The sequence below is a fragment of the Elaeis guineensis genome, chromosome 6 (assembly GCF_000442705.2).
Source record: "Elaeis guineensis isolate ETL-2024a chromosome 6, EG11, whole genome shotgun sequence".
In the NCBI taxonomy this organism is placed as follows: Eukaryota; Viridiplantae; Streptophyta; class Magnoliopsida; order Arecales; family Arecaceae; genus Elaeis; species Elaeis guineensis.
This window is the reverse complement of record NC_025998.2, coordinates 27,836,798-27,851,072: the sequence shown is the minus strand read 5'-3', so window position 1 is coordinate 27,851,072 and position 14,275 is coordinate 27,836,798.

Sequence of the window (14,275 nt, the reverse complement as noted above, 5' to 3'; positions counted from 1 at the left end):
TGCTGCATCATATTTTTTATGATTATGATAAACTCCATAGATTAGAGCAATGATTTTAGGGCCATGATAAGATCATATCAGTGAGATCTAAAATCTTGATAGCCTCAATCTAAAATATTCTTAGTCGTTAGATCATCGAGTCAGAGATCGATAATACCGATAAGACTGGTACATCTTATATATGCTCGATAGAGAGGGTGGTTGATCTCACAATCACTTATGTGGTGATACTAATATAAGGATGTAGGTACTCATTAGAGAATGAGTTCACTAAACTAACCCACAGAAAAAATATCTGATAGAGCCTTACAGCATGTCGACAGATGATTCTCCAGTGGGAGTGGTGCATGTGATCCTTTGACCTGAGATCACCATAGTTCCTTATGTATATGGATCCTTACTTTGATTTATTTCCTAGCACATCACTTTGAGATATGTGTGGGATATTTTGGGTATGGTGAAGTATGCATGGAGATTGTGAGTGGTCAACAAAGAATCGATCACCTTTTGTAGGAGGAGAGAACATCCTATGTGATCTTATAGGATGATGACTTTGAGAGTCTTTGGCCAGAGCAGGGATGAACAATAGAAATAGTTTTTACTAGTTCATCAACCGAGTCATCATCATCAGATTGAGATACATATAGATAGGTATTTGAGCTTGACATGATTTTATGCCCATGGCCTGTTTGGGATGTTGTGTGATCAAAGAATTGAATTACACGATAAATCATCATGGAAGGATAATTTTAGTATTTTCATCAAATTTTAAATCTTTCAGATAGTCATGATATATTGCTAGACATCAATCTTAACTTGTAAACTCATCAAAATTAAAAAAATTTAATTTAAAAATTAATTAAGAAGAGTCTTAGTTGATTGGGACTCTTGAGCTGACCTAATCTAATCGGATTGGGGTTACATCGAGAGTCTGGATTCACTACTGGCTAGATTTGAAACCTAATAGGTTATACATAATAAAAATTTGGTCTTAATCTAATCTATTTAGATTTATTACAAATCCAATGGGTTAATTGAATTGCTAGTACATGAATTAACCCAAGTTCCTAATTGGGTTCAGAGCAATGGTGTTTGTGCTAACCCTTGACTTGTTGTCTTGATCTAATGTGATTGGGTTTAAATCTATAATTAAATAGGTGGCTTATCTTATTTTTATAAAAAAGTTTCATATGAAATCATCCTCCTCCACATCAAAATGCCATGCATAAAATAAATCCATGGCCCATTTAATTTTGGCATTAAAGAAGAGGAGTCCTTTCATACTCCTCTTAAATTCCTTCCTTTATTTCATGCGTTCCTTTATTTCCATGCATCATCTGATGACTTTTAAGATATATGGGCACAGAAGAGAAGGAAGAGTCCTTCTTTGGGAGGGAACTCACATGCCAAATTAAATAGGATGCCACATGCTTTTGTGCATTGAATATGGAAGAGTCTTTAATATTTTGGACTCTTAAATTCTCGCCCTTTCCATTATCCCACACACCATAAGATGGTGTCTTAATTTTTCTACACAGAGGAGGAGTCCTTCTGCTGATAAAACACCTCTTATTCTAGGCTTTGTTCTTAGGATTTCACACTAAAAATTAATATTATTGCATGTAAGAATTAAGGGACACCAAGAGTTGGTGCCCCTTAGGAAATTTCGTGGCACCCCTTTATACCTTATATAAGGGGCACCCTATAAGGGATAAGATTCCAATCTAGAGAGCTTCAGGCATGGGATAATGTGAGAAAAGATAAGAAAAATCTGGAAAGAAACAGATAAGAAAAAGGGAAAGAAAAATGGAAAGGAAGGGAAGGAAAAAAAAGGAAAGCATGTGATGCTTGTCCTAAAATCAGATTGTTCAAGTGTTGAACATTCGATCTAATTTTTATGTGGTGAGATTATTTGAGAAATGATTCCTAGAGTAGTCCTAGTAGAAGTCTTTAAGGCATACAAGAGATGGTGCAATCCATTCTTGCGAAGAATGATTGGTAGCGAACTTGTGAAGAAGGTTGCAGCACTACGTTGAATTGGGAAGACTCCTGATCAGTCCCTTGTGGATCACCATTGTATGGCTTCTACTTTGGAGTCTTGTGGAGATCTCAAGATTATTAGATCATTATCTTCATATTGGTATATGACTTTTGATCTCTTCTTGTTATACATGCTTATTTTATTTGATTGTAATCATCAAAGTGTTTCTAGGATTTTGTGTTATGATAGTCTAGTTTAATTGTTAAACTTATTTTCAGTACTAGATTACATGTAAAAATTTTTAAAATTTACATTCTGCTACATCACCAAAATCCAATAGTGGTATCAGAGCCACCCTTGATTGATTCAATCAAATATCATGTTATTATTATGATATGGATTAGATCCAGTTCATATTATGTGAAAATCAAATTTTCTGAATGATGTTTATTTAATATTCTTGATGCATTTTTATTAATGATAAAATATTATCAATTCATGATCAAACTTGGATATAAAATTTCATGGTCTTTAGAGTTGTGTGACAAGTTTAAGTTAGATCTCATGGTCTAATTATCGATGGAATTGTAAATCGAGTGTATGGGATGCGTGAAGTCTTGGAATGATACATTGGATGTACATTATCATGACTTAGAATTTTTATATTTGATGCATTTACCTAAGATTCAAGGGTCGTCTATCATGTTATTGGGCAGTCACCATTGTGGATCTTCCACTTTGGTTGTTGTCCTAAGTATGTGTGGAGCCGAAAAAAATATAGTCATGGAAAGGATGCATCAGACATGGTTTAGTATTTTTTTTTGATAAATTTGTTTAACTATACTTCATTAATCTAATGTGATTAGAATTAATGATTATAGATTAAATCAAATTCATAGTTCTAATTCGATTAGAAGTCATATTTAATTTAGGTTGATCAAATTATCATTTACCTAATTTGATTAGGGTTTGAGTCATGCTTGACCGAATCAATGCTAACCTAATTGGATTAGGTTAACCTAAGAATTGATCAACCCAACTCAAAAAGAATGACAACTGATTGACTTAAAATTAAAATTTGGATCAAATGTTGAATATGAATCAAAAACTCTAGATAGGCCTTATGCCCGAATATTTAAATATCTCCATTAACATGTTTATGAATGATATCACAATTAAAATAATGTGAGAAGTTAATTATCATATTTTATAATTGGTATAAAATACATATTGAGTGGTTATGGACTATGGTATATTCATGTGATGGATGTATACATGAATGCTCATCTATTGGCTGATTATATAAATACATTTGCAAGAGTTGCAATAGGGGTTGAGTGCCACTAATGCATTGTATAATCAGCTGAATCTTTTTTTTGTATGTTCCAATTGTTGATTAAAATTTTTACATATTGATGTAAAATTATAGAAAAAAATTATTTGAAAATAGATAGAAATTATTTCTTTCTATTTTCAGATAAAGATCGTGCATTCATGGTAGTCTTCATGGAGATGAAGACTAGACTACCAGACATTTATAGAGCAAAAGCACATTAAGATTGACCATGAGATGGTTCAATCTAGGATGCATCTAGGGTTCGACCCATAAACCATCCTGATTTTTCAGAAGTCCATAACCATTAGATTTTCTTTATATGCTCTTACATGCTGATAGTTAGAATTAAAATTAAGATTGCATATGATGCATGTATATATGTTTTGGATGTGCATAAGATCTAAGTCCCTCATTTAAATTATATTAAGTCATAATGATGAAGTGTTAAGAACACTATCCATACCTTCTTTCATGCTAAGCAGTATTATGTCAAGAATCATAGTAAGCTTGTTGTGCTATCCACAAGACTTGCTGTGGAGATTGATTTGATACTGTCTTGATGTATAATAAAGCTAATGGTATTTAGCTCATACTAAATTAATAGAGTATGTCAAAAACTGTAGTGAGTTTATTGTGCTATCCATAAGGCTTGCTATAGGGTTTGACAAGATGTTGACTAAGTGATGCTTATAGCATATTTTGGTAGTGCTACCTTATTGTGCTATCCACAAGGATAGTATTATTTAGATATGACCATATAGGATTGAAGGGTATGATTTGACTAAGATACTATAGTTTGTTATGCTATCCACAAGGTTATAAGTATTTTAGAAGTAAAAGTTATGTTGAGAGTTGCATGAGATGCAATTGGTAAAGAGCTACCAACCTTTGAACTCATAGGAGTTTGTTGTGTTATTCACAAGGCTTTTATGAGGAATTAAGATCTCAACCCCACTAAAGAACTAGACAATAGGTTTCTTCATTTTTCATACTTGAGGGCTATGAAATTTGCTAAAATAGTGAGAGACACATTTAGATAAAAATCTTATCTAAATTGTGTATGTCATTATGAGTAGTCTTTTTATATTTTTATATTCATCTGCATCTTCACTATCACTGCATCATATTTAAAATTGATCAAACTTCATGGAATGGTTGAGTAACCTGAGAATAGTTCTCACATAGGAGATAGTCTCCTATTCTCCTGATTCTAATTTTCTCGGAGTTGATACTATAAAGAAAGAAAAATTACATATGAGATATTATGGGTTGATAGTATGACTGTCAAATGTATCCTGATCAACTTAATCATGCGATTAAATCATTATCATGGATGGTGAGTTAATCTAGAATTTGATCCTACTAACTCTCCTGGATTTCTTCTTTAGTATCTTCTAGAAGAAAAAGGTGAAGATTGTCTTCACTATGGGTATCTATCATCACAGTAATGATAAGCATTAGAGATAAATTGCAAGAGTTGTCTTGCAAGTGCGAAGCAGTAGCAGGATGTAAAAGTTGTATTTACTAATGGTTTGTATATGATATAAACTAGTTAATCATTGAGTGTTTCAGCATTAAAATTTTAGGTATGAGATACCTCATATAGGTTCTACTTATGCAAAGTGTTGCTGAACCTATAAAGCTGAAGAGAGGTGACTATATGCTTTTTGGCACTGATGGATAGTCCATTCATGTTAAGACTGTAGAAATCATGTAATCTTCTAGTAAGGTTTTAAAACTAGTAGACCATTGTTATATGCCTAAATTTATCAGAAATATTATTTCAATTCTTTTGTTATTGTAATATAGATTTAAAATTAATGTTAAGAGCAAAGGTTACTCTTCTTCTGATAAATTTTATGGCTATGGATTTATGGTCTTATGTTTTCGTCACTCAATGATGTTGTTCTTCATGTTGATGAGAACAAGTAAAGAATATGTAATAGTCACATATCTCTGACATTGCCAACTTGATCATTTTTGTGAGTCAAAGATAAATAAGTAATACAAAGAAGAGTTCTTTTTCTGTATAATTTTGAATCATATATAACTTATAAATCTTATCTCATGGGTAAAATAACTAAGATCCCATTTACTGGACATGGGAAAAGATAAGAGCGAGTCATGAGACCTTGTACATATGGATGTTCAAAGGTTAATAATATCTCGATCCAAAGATGGACACTACATATGAGATATGGTATATTTTTTAATTGCTTTACAGATCTTGTTATCTCATTCAGGGGATATGTCCTAGAAATTACTGTATGTGTTATGAATTAGATATCATCAAAATCTGTTCCTAGCACTGCATATGAGATATGAAAAGAGGCAGGTTGCCCAACTTATGTGAAAAGAGTTAATGTACACAAGTTTTGTGCTAGAACAGGTTTATATAAGTTTATAGGTTATCTTAAAGAGTAGTATATGATACTACTTCTACCATCCTATTAGACAAAAAGTATTTTGTCAGTAGGTATGCCACCTTTTGAAAAAAAAAATTTTCTAAGAAGGGGATAGTGGGAGGATAATTGAACTCGAGAAGTTCAAGACTTATGAACTATCCTATTATAACCTGTGGAATATCCACAAGTTGATCCTCGATCAGATATGCCCATTGATGAGGCACAACCATAACACACCTCCTCACTGAAGGTCAATTTGAGTGTGTAATGTACCACTCAAAATATGGGTTTGTCATTATGGATGACAGTACACCATACATCATTGAGAATGATATTTTTTTGATCTATTTGGAGATAGTCATGAGTAGATACTCTGACAGATGTATAATATCCAAAATAAACTTTCTGTACATCAATCAAGTATGGACTATGGTTGAAACACCTATAGTGTGACCCAATAGGCTGCTAATAGGAATGTCAATCTAGACTTTTGCTTGCTATTGCCACACACTATTTAGAGAGTTTGTCTCTAATGGGAGGATAAATCTATTTATTGATTAAAGCAGGTATTAAGGAGTTGGTACTTTTATTTTTGATAAGATAGTCAAAATATTTGACTTTATCAAATATGGATGCACCATGTGTATATAAGAAGATAAGTGGGAGTCTCACTAACTTCTTGATTTTTATATGTGAATGCAATACAGCATATTAGGAAGGTAATCTCGATATTGCGCTCGATCAATGACATGCTTTTCATAAAAATTTTCATAGAAAAGACTTAGGTGTAGCATCCAATATACTTGGCATATATAGGGATAGATATAAGTGGATGTTAGGCATGTCTCAGTCTAGATATATAGATTTTATGTTGAAGAAGTTCAATTTGAGTGGGTGTAAAAGTATTTACTTACCCATATATTCAATATTTCAAACCTGATGTGGTTTACGCCTTGTGCATGATCATTGATTTCAGACATATCTATGAATTTTTTTTAAAAAATTGTAAAAAATATTCTCAAAGTACTTGAGAAGTACTAGAGGAGCAGTGAATTAAAAAAATTTCAAACAATAAACTGTGTTTGACTCAGTTAATTACTGTTAGTAAAGATTGCTAAGAAAAGTCACCTGATGAAAGGGTTCATCATTGAGTTGGGTGTGGTCTCACCAGGAACCTACGCACATCCTAAGGCACTTTCATATCATTCATGATTTGATCATCAAATAAGTTAATATAAAGAATAGTATAATGGATCAATTTACTAAGCCTTTACATAGTAGCAGTATGTTCACCACCCTGATTGCATGAGCATCAGGTACAGGGGTGATTGGCTTTAGTACAAGTGGAAGATTGAAAGAATAGTACCTTACAAATAAATCGTACGATGATGTGAAAGAACTTTTTTATGATATCTTTCTACTTATTTGCATGACATTAGTTATTTTTATTTATGAGATATTATGTTTTATCATTTACTGCATCATATTTTTATGATTATGATAAACCCCATAGATTAGGATAATGATTTTAGGACTATGATGAGATCATGCCAGTGAGACCTAAAATCTTGATAGCCCCTATTGAGTTTCAGCCACGTAGTGGAAAGTAATTTTTAAAATTTTAAAATCATACAAATCAATAGCTTTATCAAATAAAACTATCGAGCTAGAATTCAAACCTTAGAATCACCTTACCGATATCGATAAAAAAAAAACAAGCATGCAAAAGAGATAAAATTTTATATTTTTATCAAAATAAAAAAGTGGCATGTTGGTGTTCTCCATGAGATTCTAAAAAAGAAGTCCTCTAATGGTGATTTACACGAAAGTTAGCCAAGGTCCTTCCCAACTGATTTACTGCTGCAGCCTTGTCCCCTGAAGAATACTGTCGGCTTCGAACTTGTGGTATGATCATGTCAAAGCTCAGTTGCTTTCGATCTTACCACTAAAATGACATCAAAAAGACACTTTTCAGCTATCATATAACCTAGAATTTAATTTTTGATTTCAATATATGAAAAAATCAAATCCTAGGGCACACTGGCAACCCTTGCCAAAAATCTCACCACCCTTCTTGCAACTTTTGCCACTCAATTTTCCTTGCCTTTTTCTCAAATTTTTTCCAAAATTTTTTCTATGATTACCACATCCCTACTCTCTAGTTTTAATCCAAAATTATAGTAGAAAACTAAGTAGGGCATCCCATGTAAATAGGAGACCAAGGGACATCACATGGGATGAAGGGGCGCCAACCTTTGGTGCTCCATCTTCTCATATGGTGAATAAATTCACCGTATAGAATTTTTAGTGCATTAGATACTTTTAGCTAAAAGACTCTTCCTCCTCTATGTGCCATAAAAATTTCACATTAAATTGGCAAAAAATCAATGGATATCTGGTTTATCTTTTAAGGCAACGTGTTTAATTAAGAGCCTTCTTTAAGAAGGACTCTTCATTTCACACGTAGGTAAGGGGTGGATGGCATTTATATTTTTGTGTGACTTCTGATGGGCACAGAGAAGTCCTTCTCCACTTAAAGCTGGCTCAAGTTGGATTAGGTTCTAATTTAAATTGACCCAATCCCATTGGATCAAAGGCAACTAGTCTAGGTTAGCTCAAACACTTTGAACTAAACCAACTTAGGAACTTGGGTTAATACAATGTGCTAGCATATCTAAATAACCCATAAAATTTATACTAAACTCTAATTAGATTAGACTAAGATCAAATCCTAAAGTGTGTGATCCATTAAATTTCAAATCTACCCAGCAGTGGATCAAGACTTTGGATGTAACCTTAATTCGATGAGACTAGGTCACCCAAAGAGTCCCAATCAACTTAGGCTCTTTCAAATTAATTTTAGAATCAAATTCTTTTAATTTTGATGAATCTATAAGTCAAGATTGATGTCTAGCAATATATCATAACTATTCAAAAGATTTAAAATTTTGATAGAAAATTACCAAAATATCCTTCAGTGGTAAGTTCCCATGTAATTCAATCTTTCAGTCAAACAACATTCCAGATGAGCTATGGGCATGAAAATATGTCAAACCCAATCACATATCATTATGTATCTCAATCTGAAGGTGATGATTCAATTGATGATACATTAAAAATATTTTTTTAATTATCATCCTGCTTTGGCCAAAGACTTCTGAATCACCAACCTATGAGATCACATAGGATGTTCGCTCCCTTTATTAAGAGTGACTGATCTCTTATTGATCACTCACAATCTATATACACTTTTTACCATATCCAAAACACCCCACACAAGGATCAGAGAACCAAGTTAGATAGTGACCAAAATATGGATCCAAGTACATAAGGTACCATGGTGATCTTAGGTCAAAGGATCACTTACACAACTCCCACTAGAGAATCATCAGTTGACATGTAAATAAAACTCTATCTGATATTCTCTTGTAGGTTAATTCAGTAAACTCATTTTTTAATGAGCACCCATATCTTTGTATTAGTGTCACCACACAAGTCGTTGTGAGATCAACTACCCTCATTTCTGAGCATACATAGGATATGCCAGTCTTACCGGTATCATTGATCCCCGACTTAATATACCAATGACTAAAAATATTTTAGGTTAGGGCTACCAAAGATTTAGGTTTCATTGGTGTGATCTCATCACGATCCTAAAATCATTGTTCGAACCTATGGGGTTCATTATAATCTTAGAACAATAAGATATAGCATATAATGAATCAAAAATACTTATTTTATTAATAATATAAATATCAATTACATGAGTTTGGAAGATAAATTACAATAAACATCCTATCACATCCCATATGCGATTGGCTTGTAGGGCATTATTCTTTCAATCTTTCAGTTGCACTTAAAGTCAATCGTCTCTATACTTGATACCCATGCTATCAAGATGGCAATCAAACTACTGCATTGACAAGGCCTTAGTGAACGGGTTCACTATATTGTTCTTGGTGTTAACTCGCTTCACGATCACATCGCATCTTTCGACTATCTTCTGAGCAAGGTGGAACCATCATAGGATGTGCTTGGATTTATGATAAGACTTTCAATCTTTGGCTTGAGCAACTGTCCCAGTATTATCACAATAAAGAAGCACTGGTTGTTCAATCTCTAGAACCATACCAAACTCTGTGATAAATTTTTTCATCCAGATGGCTTTCTTAGCAGCCTCACTTGCAGCAATACACTCAGCTTCAGTGATCGAGTCAGCAATAATTTGTTGAGATGAACTTTTTCAACTTACTGCACCACCATACAGAGTGAACACATATCCAGATATCGATTAGCTATCATCTGGATCAGATTGAAAACTAGAATCGATATAATCTTCTAGTTTTAAATCAAATCCATCATATATCAGAAAAAATATCTCTAATCATTCTCAAGTACTTGAGTATATATTTCATAGCTTTTCAATGATCCTCCTCAGGATCAGCCTGAAATCTGCTTACAATGCCTAATGCATAAACAACATCAGGTCTGGTACATAACATAGCATACATTATTGATCCTGCTGTCGAAGCATAAGGAATAAAACTCATTCTATTTCTCTCTTCAGATGTCTTAGGAGACATCTTCTTAAAGAGTTGTATGCCATGACCTATGGGCAAGTAACCTCTTTTACTTTCCTCCATGTTGAACCTCTTCAACACCAAATCAATATACCTAGACTGGGACAAGCCTAGCATCCTGTTCGATCTATCCCTATATATCTTAAAACCAAGTATATAGGATGCCTCACCCAAGTCTTTCATGAAAAACTTTTGTGATTGCCAAGTCTTAACTGATTGCAACATCGGGATATCATTCCCAATGAACAGTATGTCATCCACATACAAAATCAAGAAGATAATAGCACTCTCACTATTCTTCTTGTACACACAAAGTTCATCCATATTTTTGATGAAGTCAAATGATTTGACTGTCTCATCAAAATAGATGTTCCAGCTTCCTGATGCTTGCTTTAATCCAAATATGGATCTATTTAGCTTGCATACCTAATTTGCTCTTCCACTTGAGATAAATCTCTCTAGCTGAATTATATAGACTTCTTCCTTAAGGTTTTCATCGAGGAAGGCAGTCTTGACATCCATCTATCAGATCTCATAGTCATGGTATGCTGCAATAGCAAGCATTATCCAAATAGATTTGAGCTGGCTACTGGTAAAAAGATTTCTTCATAATCAACACCTTATTTTTGTCTGAAATCTTTTGCCACCAGCCTAACCTTATAGGTCTCTATCTGGCCATCTACTCCAATCTTCTTTTTGAAGATCCATTTGCAGCCTATTGGGGTCACACCCGTAGGCGCATCAACCAAAATCCATACTTGGTTGACATATATGGAGTCTATTTCAGATTTCATAGTATTAAGTTATTTGTCAGAGTCACTACTCATGACAGCTTCCGAATAGGTCGTGGGATCATCATTCTCAATGATGTGGGATGTGTTGTCATTCTCAATGATAAATCCATACCTGAGTGGTACATTATGCACTCTATTTGACCTTCAGAGTGGAGGTGTGTGTAGTAGCTGTGCCTCAACAATGGGCACATCTAGTTGAGAACCATTTTGTGAATCATAGATGGATTGTAGGTTTTGAACTTTCTTAAGTTCGATAGACCTCTCACTGCCTCCTTTTTGGATAAACTCTTTCTCCAAGAAAATGGCATGCCTACCAACAAACACCTTTTATTGAGTAGGGTTATAGAAGTAGTATCCTATACTCTCTTTGAGATAATCTACAAATCTATATTTTTCTGATCTAGCATCCAGCTTATGTCCATCAATATTTTTCACATAAGCTGGGCAACCCCAAATCTTAAGATGCTTAAGATTGGGTCTTTTCTCTTTTCATATTTTATATGGAGTGCTAGAAATAGATTTGGAAAGTACTTTATTTAAGATATACATTGCAGCCTCGAGGGCGTATCCCTAGAAGGATATCGAAAGATCCATAAAATACATCATGGACCGCACCACATCTAATAAGGTATGATTTTTTTTTCTGTAATTCTATTTAATTATAGAGTATAAGGAGGTTTTCATTGAGAGAGTATTCTATTTTATTTTAAATAATCAAAAAACTCATTAGACAAGTATTCTCCTAGATCTATCATCAGTAAATGTGATGAAGTAAGAGTATCCACCTCTGGCTTGAGTCGACATTGGACCACATACATCAGCATGTACAAGGTTCAATATGTCACTTGCCCTTTCTCCATGTCTAGAAAATAAATCTTGATTATTTTTCTCATGAGGTAAGATTCACAAGTTTCATATGATTCATAATCATAAGGATCAAAAAAATTATCTTTGTATAACTTGTTAATCCTTGACTCATTTATATGGTCAAGTCGGCAGTGCCAGAGGTATATGACATTCACATCCTCTCTCTTTCTTTTCTTCATATTTTTAATATGAAGCACATTATCATTAAGTAAAGGAAACATAAGATCATTATCAATAAAAGTACTTTCATAATATTCGTTAGAAAAGTAAATAGAACAATCATTGTTCTTTGTAATTATTTTAAAATCTTGTTCCAATAATAATGGTACAGAAATAATATTTCTAACAATATCAGGAACATATAACAGATCTTCAGTTCCAAAACTTTATCCGAAGACAACTTTAAAATCCTGATTCCTACGGCTTCGGCCTGAATAGACTCTCCACTAGCACCGAATAGCTTGAAGTCACCCTTATTCCAACTCTTTATTTTCTGTAGATCCCACAATAATTTGCAAAGGTATGAATCACAGGCGGTATCCAATACTCAAGAATTTGTAAATGAAGTACTTAATGATAAATTAGTTTGTATCATATACAAACCTTTAGCAATATTTATCAATTTCATGGTTGTAAGGTAATCCTTGCAATTCTTCTTCCAGTGGCCCTCCTTGCCACAGTGATAGCAAGTACCTTTGGTGGAGACCTTCTTCACCTTCTTTTTGGACATACCAGCTTTAGGATTCAGCATTTTCTTAGAATCCTTCTTTGCCTTCTTCTTGCTTATCTTATTGAAAGAATAATGCTCTACAAGTCAATCGCATATGGGATGCGATAGGGTGTTTATTGTAATTATCTTCCAGGCTCATGTAATTGATATTTATGATTAATAAAATAAGATATTTTTATTTCATTATATACTGCATCTTGTTTATTTTAAGATTATAATGAACCTCATAGGTTTGGACAATAGTTTTAGGGCCATGATGATATCACGCCAGTGAGACCTAATTCCTTGATAGCCCTAACCTAAAATATTTTTAGTCGTTGGTACATTGAGTCAGGGATCAATGATACCGGTAAGACTAGCATGTCCTATGTATGCTCAGAAATGAGGATGGTTGATCTCACAACTACTTGTATGGTGATACTAATACAAGGATATGGATGCTCATTAGAGAATGAGTTCACTAAATTCACCTATGAGAGAATATAAGATAGAGTCTTATTTACATGTCAACTGATGTTTCTCTAGTCGGAGTTGTGTACGTGATCTTTAGACTTGAGGTCACCATGGTATCTTGTGTACTTGTATCCAAGTTTTGGTTCGCTACCTAATTTGGTTCTCTGATCCTTGTATGGGGTGTTCTTGATATGATGAAGAGTGCATGGAGGTTGTGTATGATCAATAAGGGATCAGTCACTCTTAATAAAGAGAGCGAATATCCTATGTGATCTTATAAGTTGTTGATTCGAAAGTCTTTGGCCAAAGTAGGATAATAATTAGAAAAAAATTTCTAATGTATCATCAATTGAATCATCACCTTCTAATTGAGATACATAATGATAAGTGATTAAGTTTGACATATTTCCATACCCACAGCTCATCTGGGATATTGTTTGACTGAAGGATTGAATTACACAGGAACTTACCACTGAAGGATATTTTGATAAATTTTCATCAAAATTTCAAATCTTTTGGATAGTCATGACATGTTGCTAAATGTCAATCTTAACTTGTGAATTCATCAAAATTAAAAGAGTTTAATTCTGGAGTCAATTTGAAAGAGTCTAAGTTGATTGGGACTCTTCGGATGACCTAATCACATCGGATTAGGATTACATCGAAAGTCTTGATCCACTACTGGCTAGATTTGAAATCCAATAGGTCACACACTTTGAGATTTGATCTTGATCTGATTTAATTAGAGTTTAATATAAATTTTATGGATTAATTTGATATGCTAGCATATTGTATTAACCCAAGTTCCTAAATTGATTTAGATCAAATTATTTGAGCTAACCTAGACTAGTTGCCTTTGACCTAATGGGATTGGGTCAATTTAAATTAAATCCTTATCCAACTTGAACTAGTTTTAAGTGAAGAAAGACTCCTCTGCACCCACCAAAACCCATGCATAAAATAAATGCTGCCCCCTTTATTTTTGGCATGTGAAAGGAAGAGTCCTTCTTAAAGAAGGCTCTTAATTTTTACGTGTTGCCATAATTTCCAACCAGATCTCCTATGTTTTGATACCAAAATTAATTAAATTTTTTATGACACATAGAGAAGGAAGAGTCCTTCTGCTGCA